General features: G+C 45.7%; 1 protein-coding gene across 3 annotated transcripts in view; it reads left to right on the forward strand.

The window, feature by feature from the left end:
* The first annotated feature begins 4,337 nt into the window (after positions 1–4,337).
* The window catches only part of Tbl1xr1 (TBL1X/Y related 1), a 146,482-nt gene continuing 134,509 nt past the window's right edge, over positions 4,338–16,310 (forward strand). For 2 of the 3 annotated variants that reach the window (XM_051156967.1, XM_051156971.1), the window contains exon 1: positions 4,338–4,607. The gene's annotated coding sequence lies outside the window, so the exon portion shown is untranslated. Of the gene's footprint in view, positions 4,608–4,991; positions 5,091–16,310 lie in introns of those variants that run through there. The other variant, XM_051156969.1, reaches the window with a different exon arrangement.

Here is a 16,310-nt window from a genome sequence, read left to right on the forward strand (position 1 = left end):
GACGATTTGAACTTCTGATCCTCCGGTTTCCACCTTCCCAGTTCTTGGATTACAAGTGTGAAGTACTAGCCTTGGTTTAGGCAGTGCTGGAGATCGTTCCTGGGCACGACACAACCATTTTACCAGCTGGATTACTAAGAGATCTTTCTTAATGTGTTCCTTCCTGTGGAACTTCTTAGTGATAATAATTTGTCCTTTTTAGAAATATGTAATTTATATTTAAACCACTGAAAATTAGTAGTAACTTTTACCAATTTGCCCAGGTCTAATTATTGCTTGAATTTTGGTACAGCCTTTGAATTTGTGTGCTGGGGATGTTTGAATGGCTGAAGGGTGAGGAGACAAACAGTTCGTTTTGTCCTTGTGCTGCATGCAGCCCGTTTATCTGAGCCTTTAAGACGCTGATGCTGAAGAAATACTTCGGTGGTGAAGAGTACTTGCTGCTCTAGCTTGGATCCAAGTTTGGTTCCTAGCACTCATGTTGAGTGGCTTACAACCAACTGAAACACACACACACACACACACACACACACACACACACACACACACACACACACACACACACAGAGTTATATAGTCTCCTTGAGATTAAAACATTCCCCTTTCAGGTGGGAAGTTAAAAAAAACAAACTATCTTCAAGAGCACCTTGAAACTGACCAGGTTCACTAGGCTTCTCCCTGCCAGAGGAAATAAAATCTGAGAGTCCCTCCCAGAGGAAGTGAAGTTGAGTTGCTCAGACGACTTTGAGAGGAGAAAAGCTGTAAAGCAGACTGAGACCAGACCAACTGTCTGTGAGCTGTCAGCCATGCTAGGGTGGGCTTGGTGATGAGGCTGTCTTTGAGTCATTTCTATTCCTGTAAGTAACTGCAATAAACCTCATTCTTCTCTCCCTTGGACTTTGGTGGTATCTGTGCATTCGTCTGTTGTGGGTTCCCTATCTGGGATGAGTAGGAAAAGTTTTGTCACACATAACACTTCCCCCCACCCCTTCTCCCTATATCCCCCACACATTAAAAAGACAAAACAAACAAACAAAAGGACAAAAAAACCCTGAAGCCACACTGAGTTTTCAGATGGGTTCCTGTATCCAAAACCAGAGCATCCAAGGTCCATGCTCAGTAGGTTTTTTTTTTTTTTTTTTTTTTTTTTAAGTGGAAAAGAACATCTAAAGGAATGTTAGGACTCTCTGTCTCTGTCTGTGTGTGTGTGTTCAGGTGCAAACATGGGAAGAATACGGGGTCAGAAGACAACCTTCAGGACTTTCATTCTTACTTATTTTTGGGTCAGGATGTGTAGTCTGGGCTGGCTTGGAGGTTACCACATAAACCAGACTGGCCTCCAACTCAGACATCTGCCTGCTTCTGCCTCCCAAGTGCTGGGGTGAGAGCTATGCCTCAAGGGTCTCAATGTCTGTACTGAGATATGACCTCTAGGGCAGCTGGCAGAGAAGCTTCCGCCCTCCCATCCTGCGGTCAGAGCATAGTAACTGACCTCAAGGTTGTCATATCAACCTTAGCAGGTGGTATATCTATATCAATCTGCGGAGCCATCTCAAAGGCCCAATTAATGTTTAATAACTGTAAGAGATCCTTCCAGCTCTTAGAAGGGTGAGGCAGGAGGATTGCCAAGAGTTTGAGACCAGGCTTAGCTAGCTACACAGGAAAATCCTTCTCAGAAACAAAAAGACCAAACAAACCATGAAAACAAACGCCCAAAATTCCAACAAACAGACAAAACAGAAAAATAGAAAGAAAGAAAAAAAGGAAAAAAAAAAAAAAAAAAAAAAAAAAAAAGAAAAACTCGAAGGGCACTTTACTGGAACAAGTCACCAAAGTGACTTGTGTCATGACACTAAAATGAAGCAGTTTATGTCTTAAGACATTGCATAACAGACTCATGGATTCTCATGACTCTCATCATGAAGTGTACCAGAACAACTTGAGGAAGCAGCCTGGCAGAGTCTAAGAACTTGTGGCTGGAAGGAGGGTGGTCTTTGGAAGACACATCTCACAGGAGGGTTAGGAATCCCCTGCTTAGAGCTGACTGTTAAGACTGGTGTACATTAGCTGGGCATGGTGGTGCATGCCTTCAGTTCCAGCACTCAGGGAGGCAGAGGCAGGCTGATCTCTGTAAGTGTGAGGCCAGCCTGATCTACAAACCCAGAGAAGCCAAGGCTACACAGAGACAACCTATTCTGTTTTACAAAAACAGAAGACTGTTGTACATTCTCTTTTTTTCCAAGACAGGGTTTTGCTGAACTATCTTGGCTGTCCTGGACTCACTTTGTAGACCAGGCTGGCCTGGAACTCCTGGTGATCCACTTGCCTCTGCCTCCGCCACCATGTATGGCTCTGTTGTACATTCTTAGCCACTCAAAGTGTGGTTTCATTTTCTTGTAGCTTCTTGTCTAGGTCAAGGGCTGGGAATCTCTGTTGGCTTATCCATAACACCACCCTAAAATACTTTAGTGGCTGACTAGGTGGTTCAGACAAAGAACCTAAGTTGCAATGAGGCGCTTATGTTGAGCAGTCATATATACCACTGGACAGTTCTTAAACAACTCTGCCGAAAGGGAAGCTGCTAAATTCGCTAGGTGGCTGAAGAGACTGATCCAGGCCACAGCTTTGGCTTCCTCGGTGCTGTTTCCCTAAACAGCCAGCTGTGTTTTGGAACCCCGCGGTTATCTAAATTCCCATCAGGTGACATTGTTTAATCTAACATTCCCTCTTTCACATGTGACAATAGCTCCAGGGACACTCAGGCTCAGGCTTTGAACTTCTTGGTAGGAAGGGCGTTTCCAACCTCACACTTCGTTTTGGTGGCCTTTCCACTCTATTTCCTGACTGCGACCCCCAAGGAGGTGAGAATCATTGGCCTTGACTGGAAAAAAAAAAATCTAGTTTAGTCCCGGAGTTTATTAGGCAAGACGGAGTCTATAGCGGTGAAAGTTATTTCAAATGATACTTTGAAAATTTGTTTTTGAGGCACTTTAGGAAGACCAGTGCTTGACAGGACTATATGTTTCCAAATGTTTTGGCAATTTGAAACCGGAACCTCTCACCTAAGAAGGTTGCAGAATACTATTTTTAAAGGTCGTTAACTGAAAAGTTTCAAGTTATATGTTAAGAGTTAAAAGGAAGGCTTCCTCTTAAGCCCCAGGTTTCCTCTGAAAGGCTCAAGAAGGTCACCGCAGTGCTTTAAAATGTCTTCCTTAAGACACAAAACAAAAATCCCACAACCTCTCTGCGCTCCCGAAATCACATTTTGGCATTATTGAGCAGCCAAATTGTACGTCAGAAAGCGCCTTCACGTGCCACATGAAGGAAGTAGAGGGAATAAAGTCCCGTGGATAACACACGGCGGTGCATACTTAGTGAACATTCATTCAGTCTATGCCTTTATTTTCGCGCAATGAGAACTGATCGACCAAACCTTCCCAATAGACCCAGCAGACAAGTCGCACATTTGGGCGTATAAACTTCAATTACAGCTTTGCGTTAGCACCAAGCCGCTCTCGCTGTTTGCGCGCCTCCCCAAGGTGCGATGCTGGGGATCCCATCCTGTAACTCGCTCACTGCAAATGAAGCACCTTTCCAGGTATACTTCCGAGCTGGAGTGTTTAAGCTCAACGGAGTGTGCGGCGCTTTGCACGCGAAGTCAATGCGGAGCCCTCGCCGAGGTCCCGCACCTGCCCGCCGCCTCCGGGGATTGAGCGGCCTAGGTGCTCAGAACTGCTCCGGGCGAGGGGACCCAAGTGCCACCCAGGCGGCCAGACAGCCCAGGCAGCGGGCTCTGGAACGAATGCGCCGCGAGCCCAGCCCCCAGCGCCGGCAGCCAGCGAGGGAGGTTGGGTGGAGGAAGAGCAGAGCGAGTGAGGAAGCGGAGAGAAGAGCGTGGAGCGCCAAGTCTGCCACCGCCCCCTCCGCCGCGCTGCCTCCGTTGCGGTCCAGCCCCTCCCCCACCCCGGTGCTCCTCCCCATATCAACCCCCTCCCAGGTCCCCCTCCCCCTTGAGATTCCCTTCCCCCTTCCAGCCTCAGGTTCCCTTCCCCCTCGCGTCTCCTCCTCCAGGCTCCCTTCCCCCTCCAGGCTCCCTTCCCCCACCCCTCCTCCAGGTTCCCCTCCCCCGCGCATCTCTCCCTCTCTTCCTCCTCCAGGCTCCCCTCCCCCTCCCGGGTCCGCCTCACTTCCACCCCTCCCCCACCCGGCGCGCCCCTCCCCTCCCCCCTCCTCGGGTCCTCCTCCCCTCCCCCTCTCCACCCCCTCCCCCTCCTCGCTCCCTCCTCCCTCCCCGCGCGCCGGGCGCAGGCCGCTCGGGTTTGTTTTGCTGCGCGGCCGCCGCCGCCGCGGGCCCGGAGCTCATTTGTGCCTGGCTGGTCCCCGCGCTCCCCGGTGCCGTGCCGGAGCCGTTGGCCGCTCGCGCGCTTGGCTCTCTCCCTTAGTAACAGCTCCCCTCCTGCCTCGGTGCTGCGCCCTGCCCCCGCGCCCCTCCCCCGCCGGACCCGCCGCCCGGCTGTCAGCGCCCGCACCCCAGGGCGCCTCGGGGTGCCGACGGCGGCCAGTAGGGGAGCGCCGCGCGTCCTGGAGGGGACAGCGTCGCCAAGCAGGTGAGCGCGGGCCCGGGGCGGCGGGCGCCTCGAACTTGGCCTGGGCGCGGGGGAGGGGCGGCTGCGCTCACGTGCTGCCCCCCCGGGTCGGGGTAGCCGGGCTGCGGGAGGCGCTCGACCCTGGCGAGTGGGAGTGCGGGCGCAGGCTGGATGCGGGGCCGCAGCCGCTCTATGCTCACGTAGTGGGGGCGCGGGCCGGGCTTGGGATGGGCACCCATCCGCGCTCGGGCGCGCGGGCTGCAGTCTCCCAGTCGCGCTTCCCTCCGGGCCGCGCCGCGCGCAGACCCCGGGCAGCGGTGGGGACCGCAGGCGGCTGTTGGGGCGCGGGCGGGGGAGGGGCGCGGCCCGGCCTTGCTCTCGCGCTCGAGATGCGCGTGTGGGCACCTTGTGCCTATGGCCTCTCCATAAGGAGGCTCTGGTCACAGTCTCGGTAAAGTTGGGTCAGAAGTGTATACAGTTGGCAAACTTATTGCCAGCTTCCTGGTAAGTTTTGGGGTGGCACACAAGTCACATTATCTTATGACAGTATAGAGGCCACGTTGTGAATGTTTGCTGGGTGACTTCCTCTTTGCAACCGATGTCTTTTTTTTTTTTTTTTTTTTTTTTTGGAACAGAGGCAGAGTTTCATTTAAGTATAATTCCATGTTGAAAGGCAGCTCGAAGGGGAGCCTTGCATGTGTTTAGAGTGTTCTGTAATTTTGGAAGTTCTCAATTTGGATTAAATTTAGGTTGTGAAAATGGTCTGTTCTGTAACATTTGGGTTGGGTAGCTTTTAAGAAACGCTCTCTTTGTTAGGTTACCAAACACTGAAAATAATTTGGTGATCACACAGAAGTGTTTGGGACATAGGGAAACATTACATTTCCCCAGAGTATGGAGTTTTCCTAAAATCTTGGACTTAACAGGCCCCAAGGTGAAGGGGTTCCCTACCTATGCCATTTACAGTTAATTAGGGAAGTTTACAGTTGGTTTTCTTTTTCCCCATATAAGAACCTTAGGCTGATCTAAACATGTTAATAAAATGTGGGTGAAATGGTGTGTTATTTTTAGTTTGAATTTTGAGATTGAAGGCTCCTCCACCAGTGTTAAAGTGACCTCTTCCCCAAATCACTTGGGATAATAATACAAAAGCCCCATCAAACTGATTAGCTAAAATGATTTGCAGTATCTCCATGGCCCATTGAAGATAGTGAGTGTGTTTGGGTTTCCCTGTGCGATTCATGTTTATTTTTGTTAAATAAGACCCATGCTTAATTGGAGTACTTGACTAATCCTGACTTCCTAGGACTGTATGTTCTCACCACTTTAATAAGTTTACTGTCTGGGGAAGTAGGGCATCTTTATCTGCACAGAAACACCGAATCAGTTGGATTGAATCGTGGGAGTTAATGCAAACTTCCCAAATTACCGTCCAGAGTTCTAGAAGCAGTTGGCATTTACCTGTGGGGGAGGGGTGGCAGGACTCAATCCGTGCCTGAAAGGAGTTAGGCAGGTCCTGTGTACACTTATAATAGAGGGTTTTCTGCTGCTTTGGACTATTTCTTTCTTAGTTTTGCTGTCCTGCAAGACATGAAGTCTGCGATCACAAACATTAAACACTCAAATTACTTTCCCACTTCCCTGTTGTTTGAGTAGAGTGAGATATCCAGAATTTAGGACAGGAGATAACCTGTGGGGGAAGCAAATGTGCAAAAAGTTAAGCAACTTAATTAACTTGGTAATGACTTCAGAATTCTTGCACCTTCACCCTCCCTCTGAAGCACACTTCTAATCTGTACATGTTAACAGAGGAGACTGCTAGTAAAGGGAGCAGGGTGGTTTTTTTTTTTTTTTGAGGGTGACAATATTGGGCATTGGGCCTAGAGCCTCCCTCAAGCTAGGCTCTGCCACTGAGCTGCTGCCCAGCCTTGAGATTGTATTTTGTATTGACTTTTGTTGAAGAACTGTTAAACACTTTAACTTTTTATATAAGCCCAAGAACCTCTTTTGATACATGTAGTCTCCATCTAATTAAGGTGTTTGCAAGACTGATTAGCATAATATCTATCTGCCAGAGAACTGTGAGCTGGGAAGCTTTCAAGGCAGTGAGCAGGAAAGGGTGGCTACTGTTTATAAATGTGGGCTTTCTGATGAAGAGGGAGGTGACAAATGGACTTGGGAAGCTTTAACCTGTTGAGTACATCCATGTGTTAGTGCACTCACAGTGATGAAGAGGGCCATGGTTGTGGACAAATGGATCTCCCCACACAATCTCTCTTTGGATAGTTACTATCGACATTCACTGAGCACATTTAAATCGAGTTAGTTGAAACAATTTGTTACTGTTACGGTTGTTAGTTATATGCAATCAAATGCATTGGAACTCAAGGGAGAGAGATGGCAGACACATCCGCACTGGTTAGGACTCTTTTTTCCAGTACATGTGAATTTGACTCATTTTCAGAAGTAACATTTACACTGTGCATCCCTGAGGTGGGAAGACATTTACATTTTGTCCTCATACCTTCCCCTGGAGCTGTGTGGCCAGTGATCATTCACTTTGCCTGCCCACTGACATGTGCAGAGTAGTGCTTTTGACATCATATGCAGTAAGAAGAGTACAATTAATTGCCCTTTTAGCCAAGAGCCAGAGGAACAGGACTCTGCCTGAGCCACCTCTAGGAGGTGTAAGGTGCTGCCTGTCATTTAGACTGTTCCCTTGTGGTGAGTCTGTAGTGTTAGCATTCTCTGTGATGAGATGGGCAGGACCTCAGAAGGTGGCCTTCTTTCTGACTCTTCTTCTATGCTTTTTCTAGGTGAGTGCTTGTGACACATTCCCTGCTGCTTTCCCAGGTTTGGTTTTCTGGTTTTCTGTCAGACCTTGTGTTCCTAATCAGGATGTGCTCTGAGGTACCTCTCAGGTGATGGCATGGGTAGGTCTACGAGTCCTGCCTTTGTGCTTAAGCCCTCAACTGGCTGCTGAGCTGTGGTGTCCTGGTAGTTGCTGTTTTTCCTAATGTTAAAGGTAGCCTCCAAATACCAGCTAAGAAAGAGTGGAAAGCAAAGCAAAGTGCGGCCAACTGTCTTCACAAGTGCAAGTTCTGAACACTGAATGAAGGGGTCCTGCATGTTGTGTTGTAGTGTGTGAGCAAGGGTTCTTTTGGGTCACTACTCAGTCTATCCCTTACAGGCGAGTGACCTTGAGGGTAGCACTCAAGTTTCCCCCTCGTATCACAGAGCTGAGACAATGGAATTAGTTGGTGGATGTGTAGTGTCCGAACAGTGTTTGACTTGCCTAGTGTCAAGCTGTGCATTGGGTTGTGAGGTTGTGAGGTTGAGGTGGTCTCTTTGTATTATATTTTACATCTTGTTACTCTTTTTAGTAGGGGATAATGACACAAAAGCCTTGGCAGGTCTGTTTTCTTAGTTCCTGGGCAACATTCTCGAAATAAACTTAGCATAATTTATTTATTCTCAAAGTTGTGATTGAGCCTGGTCCATGAAGAATTAGACTGCATTGTCAACACTTCTGCACCTGTACATTTCATTGAGTGGTGTGGTTACAGGGCAGTGGAGTGGGGGTGTTTCCATAGCTTGCTTACTGTCTCTTCTGCCATTTGTTCTAAGGCTTCAAATCTGTGTGTACTGTACCACTGAAAACATTTTTCAAGTTTTTAAATAGCAAAGAATTCTTAAGCTGAGTTGTGGTCTGCCTTACAGGTGGATTTTTTTTTGCTCTCTACCCTGACCATTGTGAGTCTGCACTCCATGTCTTCAGCTGTCCAGAGAGCTTCCTTTAGGAATCCTTGCTCAGGTCTTAGTCTCATTTCCCCCCTCACCCACTCTCAGCTCAGAGCCACTAGTGTTGTGTGTCAGGACTACACTGGTGCTTTGACAAGTCCTTGTGACAATTTGAGCAGCTGGTACCCTAAATTTAACTGAGGAATATAGGCTCAGGAAGTGAGCAGCAAGAGTGGTGGCTTGGACACGCTGTGTGTGTGGCTTTGACACCAGTGTCTTCTGGCCTTGAATGCACAGAAAGTCCAAGAATGTGGGAGAGTCTTACTTAGGTTTGGCCCTTGAGATAATGTTCTTGTTTTTGAACAGATTTGTTATCTTACCTGCTGGATCAAGGACTCTTTTCTACCAAATCCATGCCCCTTTTGCAGCTGGACTCTTGCTTGCCTCTCAGATCCTGTAGCTGCTGTTACTGCTTTTATTTTACCTGTGCCCTTCCTTCCCCTTGTCTGTCTTTCTTTCTTTCTTTCTTTCTTTCTTTCTTTCTTTCTTTCTTTCTTTCTTTCTTTCTTTCTTTCTTTCTTTCCCTAGTTTCAGCCCTGCATCTTGAGAAGTCTCTTGCAGCCATGCCATTTCTTCTGATTCCATTGCATTTAATGCAGGTAGCAGTCCCTTTCCTCTCTCTCAGTTTGTGGATATAGGCCGTGGTGTACCATTGTGAGGTGCCCTGCTGCCTGATGGGGAGACCTGTGTTCCTTGGAGAATTTATTAAAGTTGTTGGTTATTGTATCAAGAGCTCAAATACTATTTTTATGTTTAAAAAAAAAAAAAAAAGGCCTGTGTTAAAATAAGCAGTGCTAGCCCTCCTTCTTCCATGATGTGTTAGAATCTTCATTCTGACTTAGCCCTCCCAGATGCAGGACTCTTGCAGATACGTAGGACCTGCTCTATTATCTCAATTTTAATCCTGCTGGAGTGGAAAAGAGAGAAAAACTTGGTGTTCAATGAAAGTCAGTAGGTTTGTCCTTTTTTTCTGAGACAGGGGTTTTCTGTCTAGGTCTGGCTGCCCTGGAACTTACTCTGTAGACCAGGCTGGCCTGGAACTCAGAGATCTGCTTGACAGAAGATCCTCTTGCTTCTGCCTCCTAAGTGATTGCATGTGCCACCACTGCCTGGCTCGGTTTGTTCTTTTCACTGGACTAGTAGCTGCAGTGTTAAAAGAGAATGTGATTTCACTTGTCACCTACTCTGCTTTGTCTGGTTGCACACACTGTTTCTCATCTAAAATGTCTGGGATTCAGAAGTGTTTTGACTTTTCCTTTTAGATTTTAACATGAGCGTTATGCGATCTTGGGCATGGGATCTAAGTCTGAACTGGAAGGTCATTTTTGTTTCATGGGCACGTTGCATCATAGCATAAAATGCTTTTGCCAGTGTCTTGTCACCTGAGATTGGGGTGGAGTTTGTGTTTGGGTCTGGTTGATGATTAGAAGTTTTTGGATTTTTGGAGTATTTCAGATAGTGCGCTTTCTAATTAGGGGATGTTCAACCTATGTTTATGCCAAGTATGATGTTTAAAAATTTGAAACTTGTGTGTGTTAAGACAAGATCTCATGTAGCCCAGGCTCCTTTTGACATGAGTGTAGCTGAAGCAGGTCTTGGTCCTTCCTCCACTTCAGCAGTGTTGCTGTTTGAGGTGTGCATTCTGTCTGTTGCCCTTTTTTTTTTTTTTTTTTTGGTTTTTCAAGACAGGGTCTCTCTGTGTAGCCTTGGCTGTCCAGGGCTTGCTTTGTAGACCAGGCTGGCCTCGAACTCTCAGTGATCTGCCTGCCTCTGCCTCCCAAGTGCTGGGATTAAAGGAGTGTGCCACCATGCATCTTTATTCCTTTTATTTATTTATTTTTGGAGAGGGTTTTAGTATGTACCAGAGCAGCCTCATCTGGTCAGGAACTTGGCAGCAATCCTGCCTCTGCTTCCTGAGTGCCACTACCACACCCCACTAGAACTTTAGTATTGTTCTCTTGGCTTTTTAACTCAGGCTTTCCTTAGCAGTGTACCTAGCTTTCTTTGGTTATAACATTCTGATGAGGAGTGGGGCTTGATTTGAGCCATAATTTTTTAACATACTAGCATTTAACATAGGTCTGTCTATTCAGTGTAAGTGGGTGTAATTTACCAGAAGTTGTCTTAGCCATCTCCTCTCTGAAGGTTTATGTGGCACAATGGTGCTGTATTCATTCTAACCCACCAGGGTAATTGACTCTAAAGGCAACTAATTTGATGTTATGTCCTTTCAAAATGTTTAATTTAGAGTTTAAAAATGTGTGCTTTCCAGCATGATTTTGAGTTGAACAAAATGAGTTGAGTGCTGCTTTGAAACCATAGCTCAGAATGAACACCAGCAGTGCCCTAGAGCCTGGAGCCTTCTGATGAAGTAAGGAGCTGTAAAGATGGATGTAAGGAACGAGGAGGAGGATGGGTGTGCAGTGGGCACCAGACGGTGCAACTGTGGAGTCTGCCACTTGTGTGTGGCCTCCTACTCCCTAGGTTTTCTTGAGGTAGAATTAAAAAACTAGGAGAGATCTTAGCATGAAGTCAGAGATGATCATTCTAGCATTTTAATAGAGTATTTTCTTCCTGTGGCTTAAAGACTTGCTCTGTTTGACTTTGCTCTCCTAACCTTCTAGCCTTAGCCTCCCAACTATATAGGATACAGATATGTCTCTGGTTTGGCTCAGTAATTACTTGAAACTCTACCCTGTGTGTTCAAACTTGCCCTTCTTCCCACATATTCACCTGCTTCTGTCTCTCAAATGCTGGGATTGTAGGATGAGGCACACCATGACTGGCTATTTTTCTATATTTTAAGTAAAGACGTAGTCCAACATTTTCATTAGTACAGTAAACTTTACTTTTTAGGAATTAGATGTTAATCTGTTCAATTTTCTGTCTCTTTTTGAGGCAAAATTCAATGTAGTCCCGGATGGCTTCCTGCATGTCTAGCTGAGGATGGTGTTGAACTTCTGAGCTGGCCGCCACCTCCTAAGTGCCACAGTTACAGGAGGGCAGTAGATGCTGCGTGTGCTGTGCTGGGCGTGGAACCCAGGCTCTATGCTCGCCAGGCTAGCACTTGGGTTCTTTGTTATTTTGCTGAGGTGTTAGTGTTTTTTCTCTGTGCCCTGGAAGGTAGAGTAGCTCTTTCAGAGGGTTACAGGTTTGTGGTTATATTACTAATGTATGCTTGCTTGAATCAGGGCAGCATTTTAACATGGATCCAGTGCTAAGTCAACAGATTTATTTTGATTTTTAATTAGAGCTGTTAGTATTTTTTACATTAATGGGGTGTGCACTACACAGGTTCTGCATTCCTGTCCTGTGGAAGGTGACTTTTGGGAGTCCTCTCCTTGCATGATGGTACGTCTGGGTGTTGTATACAGGTCTCAGGCTTGGTGGAGGTGCCTGTGTGCCCGTGGTATCATGCCCTCCCTTTTATTTACCTTTGCAGTGCTGGAGGTTAAGCCCAACGGATGATAACCCCACCTCCCCCCAAAAAACATGGGAGGAAATAATTTAGCTTCTGTAAATTTATATCAAGGTAATAAACTGAAATAGAAAGTTTTCTCACTCATTAAACTTATAATTGAGCTAGGATACTCAGTATATCGCTTCGGTGTTGAAATGTCAAGTCTGTCAATTAAAAATATTAAACATTACACTTATTTTGTGGTGAACACATGTGTGGAGCTTAGGGGGCAAATTGCAGCACAGAATTTTGTCCTTCCACCATGTGGGCTCTAGGGATCAGTCTGACCATTTTGCTAGCTCCAGGTCTGTTACTTATTGTGTTTTAGAGACAAAGTCTCATATTAGCCAAGCTCGTCTGGTTATATGCCTCAGGATGGTCTTGAACTGTTGGATTCTGCTATACCCCAAATGCTGGGATTGTAGGCATGTATCTGCATTTCCGGTTCAGTTAAGATGTTTGTAAAATTATGCGTTACCTAAATATATATTTATTTTAGTTGTTGAGGTGGGGCACATGCAGTGGTGCACATTGTGTGGAGGTCAGAGGGCCACTTAGGGGAATCAGCTCTACTTTCATGTGGGTCCTAGGGGTCAAATTCACATCTTCAGGTTTGCTAGTATACCTGATGAGCCATCTTGCTAGCCTTCAGTTAACATTCTTTTTTTGGTTTTGTTTTGCTTTTTGTTTTCTTTTTGTTTTGAGAAGGGGTTTCTCTGTGTAGCCCTGGCTGTCCTAGACTCGCTTTGTAGACCAGGCTGGCCTCGAACCTACAGAGATCCACCTGCCTCTGCCTCCCAAGTGCTGGGATTAAAGGCGTGTGCAGTTAAGCACATTTTAATCTTTTAGGCTGATTGTAGTGGCCTTTATTTATTTATTTATTTATTAAAGATGTATTTACTTATCATATATACACAGTGTTTTGCCTGTGTGTACACTAGAAGAGGGCACCAGATCTCATTATAGATGGTTGTGAGCCACCATGTGGTTGCTGGGAACTGAAGTCAGGACCTTTGGAAGAGCAGCAAGTGTGCTCTTAACCTCTGAGCCATCTCTCCAGCCCTGTAGTGGCCTTTAATTCCTGGGTGGGAGGCAGAGGCTGGTGACCTTTTAAGTTCAAGTCTAGCATGGTCTATAAAGCATATGAGACCTTGTCTCAAAAATAAGCAAATAAATAAATAAATGTAAAAAGGAAAAAAAAAAGGATTTTAAAATTATTTTATTTTTATTTTTACTTTTTATTTATTTATTTTCCTGGAGACAGGGTTTCTCTGTGTAGTCCTGGTGTTTTGTAGACCAGACTGGCCTTGAACTCACAGGTATCCACCTGCCTCTGTCTCCCAAGTCCTGGGATTAAAGGTGTTTGGTACCACGCCTGGCTTTATTTTATTTTATTTTTTGAGACCGCATTTCTCTGTATACCTCTAGCTGTCCTGAGGCTCTGTAGGTCAGACTGGCCTCAGACTCAGAGAGATCTGCTACAGGAGTTTTAGTCTTTTAATTTGGATGATTAGAAGATGGAAGAAGAGCCAGGCATGGTAGGTAGCTCATGTCTATAATTCTTGAATTCAGGAGGCTGAGGCAGGGGATTGCCAGTTCAAGTCTATCCTGGGTTGTACCTTGAAGGAGACAGAACTATTATTTTCTCCCATCTTTCCCCCTAGTTTAGAAAGAACTAGATAGATTTATTTCTGGTAACACTTCATAGTTATTCCTCAGATGCACTGACAGAGTTGGAGTTGTTACATGATAAAAAGTGTTGGAGTGTTTTTGTTGTTGGGCTTTGTTGTTTTTATTTTTTGAGACAGGTTCTTACTGTTGTTTTTATTTTTTGAGACAGGTTCTTACTGTATACTGCTCTGGTCAGCCTGGAAATTGTTTGGCCAACCAGACTGGCCTTGAACTCTGCTTTTGTCTCCTAGATGTTGGGCTACAAGGCCTGTGCTACCACACCACATGTTGGTATTTATTGTAGCTGGGTCTTTATTAAAGTTGGTAAGTAGAAATAAAAAGTTCTAGTTGTTCAGAAAGACTTAAGGAATCTTTGTTCTTTCTCCCCCTACCCCCACCCCCCACCCCACAGGGTTTCTCTGTGTAGCACTGGCTGTCCTGGAACTCAATCTGTAGAGAAGGCTGGCCTCGAACTCTGCCTCCCTAGTTCTGGGCTTAAAGGCATACACCACAACCTCTCAGCAAAGTAATTTTATTTCAAAAGGCACTACTTTAGCCAGCTGTAGTGGCTTCTCCTTCAATCCCAGCACTTGGGAGGCAGAGGCAAGCGGACTCTGTGAATTCGAGGCCAGCCAGATGTACAGCCAAGGCCACACACACACAGAAACTCTGTCTCAAAAAACTCAAAAAAACAAAAACAAAAAACTAAAACAAATACAAAGGCACTACTTTGTCAACGTTTTGGCAATCAGGTGAAAGCCTGTTCTCCTAGACTGGCCACTGCCTTTAGTATTATGGTAATCTTTCTAGTATTTGTTACTGTGTGGATTCTGCATGGATCTATGACATGGGAATTATTTCAACTCCATGAGAATGTTAGATTTTTACTCTGCTTTTGGTTGCAGTTGCTATCACTTATAGTTGTGTTAGTTGTACTTACCCGCTGGCAATTTAGACATTGGCTTGTCTTCAGGTATTTGTGTCCTTCAATTTCAGCTTTCGCTGGAGCAGCTTGAACGCTCTGTTCATGCTGCACTGATGAGGTGTCAGCCTTTCCAAGGCAGCACCCTCTCTGCGCTAACTGGTGGCTGGATAGGGGTCTTTTGGAACAGAGAGCAGATTTCATTCTAGCCTACTACTGTGCTGAGGAACTGGCTCCAGGTAGTGCTGGCTGGATTCCTGGCACTCCTATTCATCTGTGGATGGTTTTGTGGGATCATGTGACTATTATAGTTGGTTTCCACATCTGGAAGTGGAAATAAAGGATAGTTCTCTGAAAGCCCAGCATGGTGCCACACACCTGTAATCCTAGTACTTGGCTGGCAGAGGCAGGAAGATCTCTGAGTTTAAGGCCAGCCAGGTCTACAAAGCGAGTCCATGACAGCCAAGTCTACACAGAGAAACCCTGTCTGGACCCCCCCCCCCCCCAAGAAAAAAGAGTAGTTCTTTGTTCCTTGATTGCCTGGCAAAGAGGAGTTCCTCAGTTAATGCCAGCTGCTGCCTTATGCCCTTTACAAATTAAAAAACAAAAATTATGTGTTTGTGTACTGAGTATAGGTTTGTACATATGAGTACAGTATCCTTTGAAGCCAGGGAAGGGTGTTGCATACTTTGGAACTATAGTTACATGAGCTGGTGAGCCATGTGATATGGGTGCTGAGAGTCAAACTCTGGTCCTCAGCAAACCATCTTTCCAGTCTGCTGTCCTTTGTATGGGAAGTAGCTGAAGCTACAGATGTGTAGCCAAGAAGATTGGGCAGTGTACTTTTGCTGTGTTTAAAATATGTAGGGTTATTTATTTATTTATTTATATTTTAAATTTTGAGACAGGTTTCATGTAGCTCAGCTTGTCATGTACTTTGTTATATAGTGGAGATTAACCTTGAACACTTGATACTCTTTCCCAATTTCTGAGATTATATGTATGTGAAACCATGCTCGTCCCAGATGTGTTGTTTATATTGCGTTTGGTAACCCTGATGTTTTAAGAGGAGGGTTGCTGCCTCAGTAGATACATAAGTTGCACTGCTTTCACTTGACCTGGGTCAGCCATTTCCTGTGTACATGCGAATGCCATGAAAACTATAATGTGATGGATAATCATTGAAGCCCGAATGAAACAACATGGTCTGTGTGTGCAGAGGTAAATGAAATAAGTAAGCTTGTGGGGGTTGTTACCAGGGGCTGCAGTCATTTTCTGTACTTTTCCTGTTTCTTTAATAAAAAATACCTGTCTGTGTGAATGGGGGGGGGGTGGCATCTGCTGAATGCATTTTGAAGTCAGAGGACAGCTTTTTGGAGTTGGTTCCTTCCTTTTACATGATTTTCAGGGATGGAATTTAGGTCCCAGACAAGTAACGTTACCTACTGAGCTATCTTGCCAGCCCTTGTTTGTCTCTTTAAAGATAGTTTGCCTGACACAGGGTCTTTTACTCTGTAGTCAGGATAGGTTTTTAATTCAAGGCAGTCTTCCCAGGTCTGCTCATCATGCCAGGAATTGGTTTCATTTAAAAACACTTTTTCATTTTTATTTTCACTTTATTTATTAAAATAAAGAAATGTTCTCTCTATTGGTCGTGTGTAACTATGGAGGGGTTGCGACTTGTCGCCCAGGCTGGCCTCCAACTCCTCATCCCCCTGCCTCATCCTCATCAAGTGCAGGAATGATAGGTGTCTATCTGAATACTGTTTAAACTGATTGGGGAGATGGTTCAGTAAAGAAAACGTTTGCCATGCAAGCATGAGTGGCTGGAATGTGGGTCTCTAGCACTTACATACAAAGCTGTGTATGG

This window comes from Acomys russatus, chromosome 15 (assembly GCF_903995435.1).
Source record: "Acomys russatus chromosome 15, mAcoRus1.1, whole genome shotgun sequence".
NCBI lineage: Eukaryota > Metazoa > Chordata > Mammalia > Rodentia > Muridae > Acomys > Acomys russatus.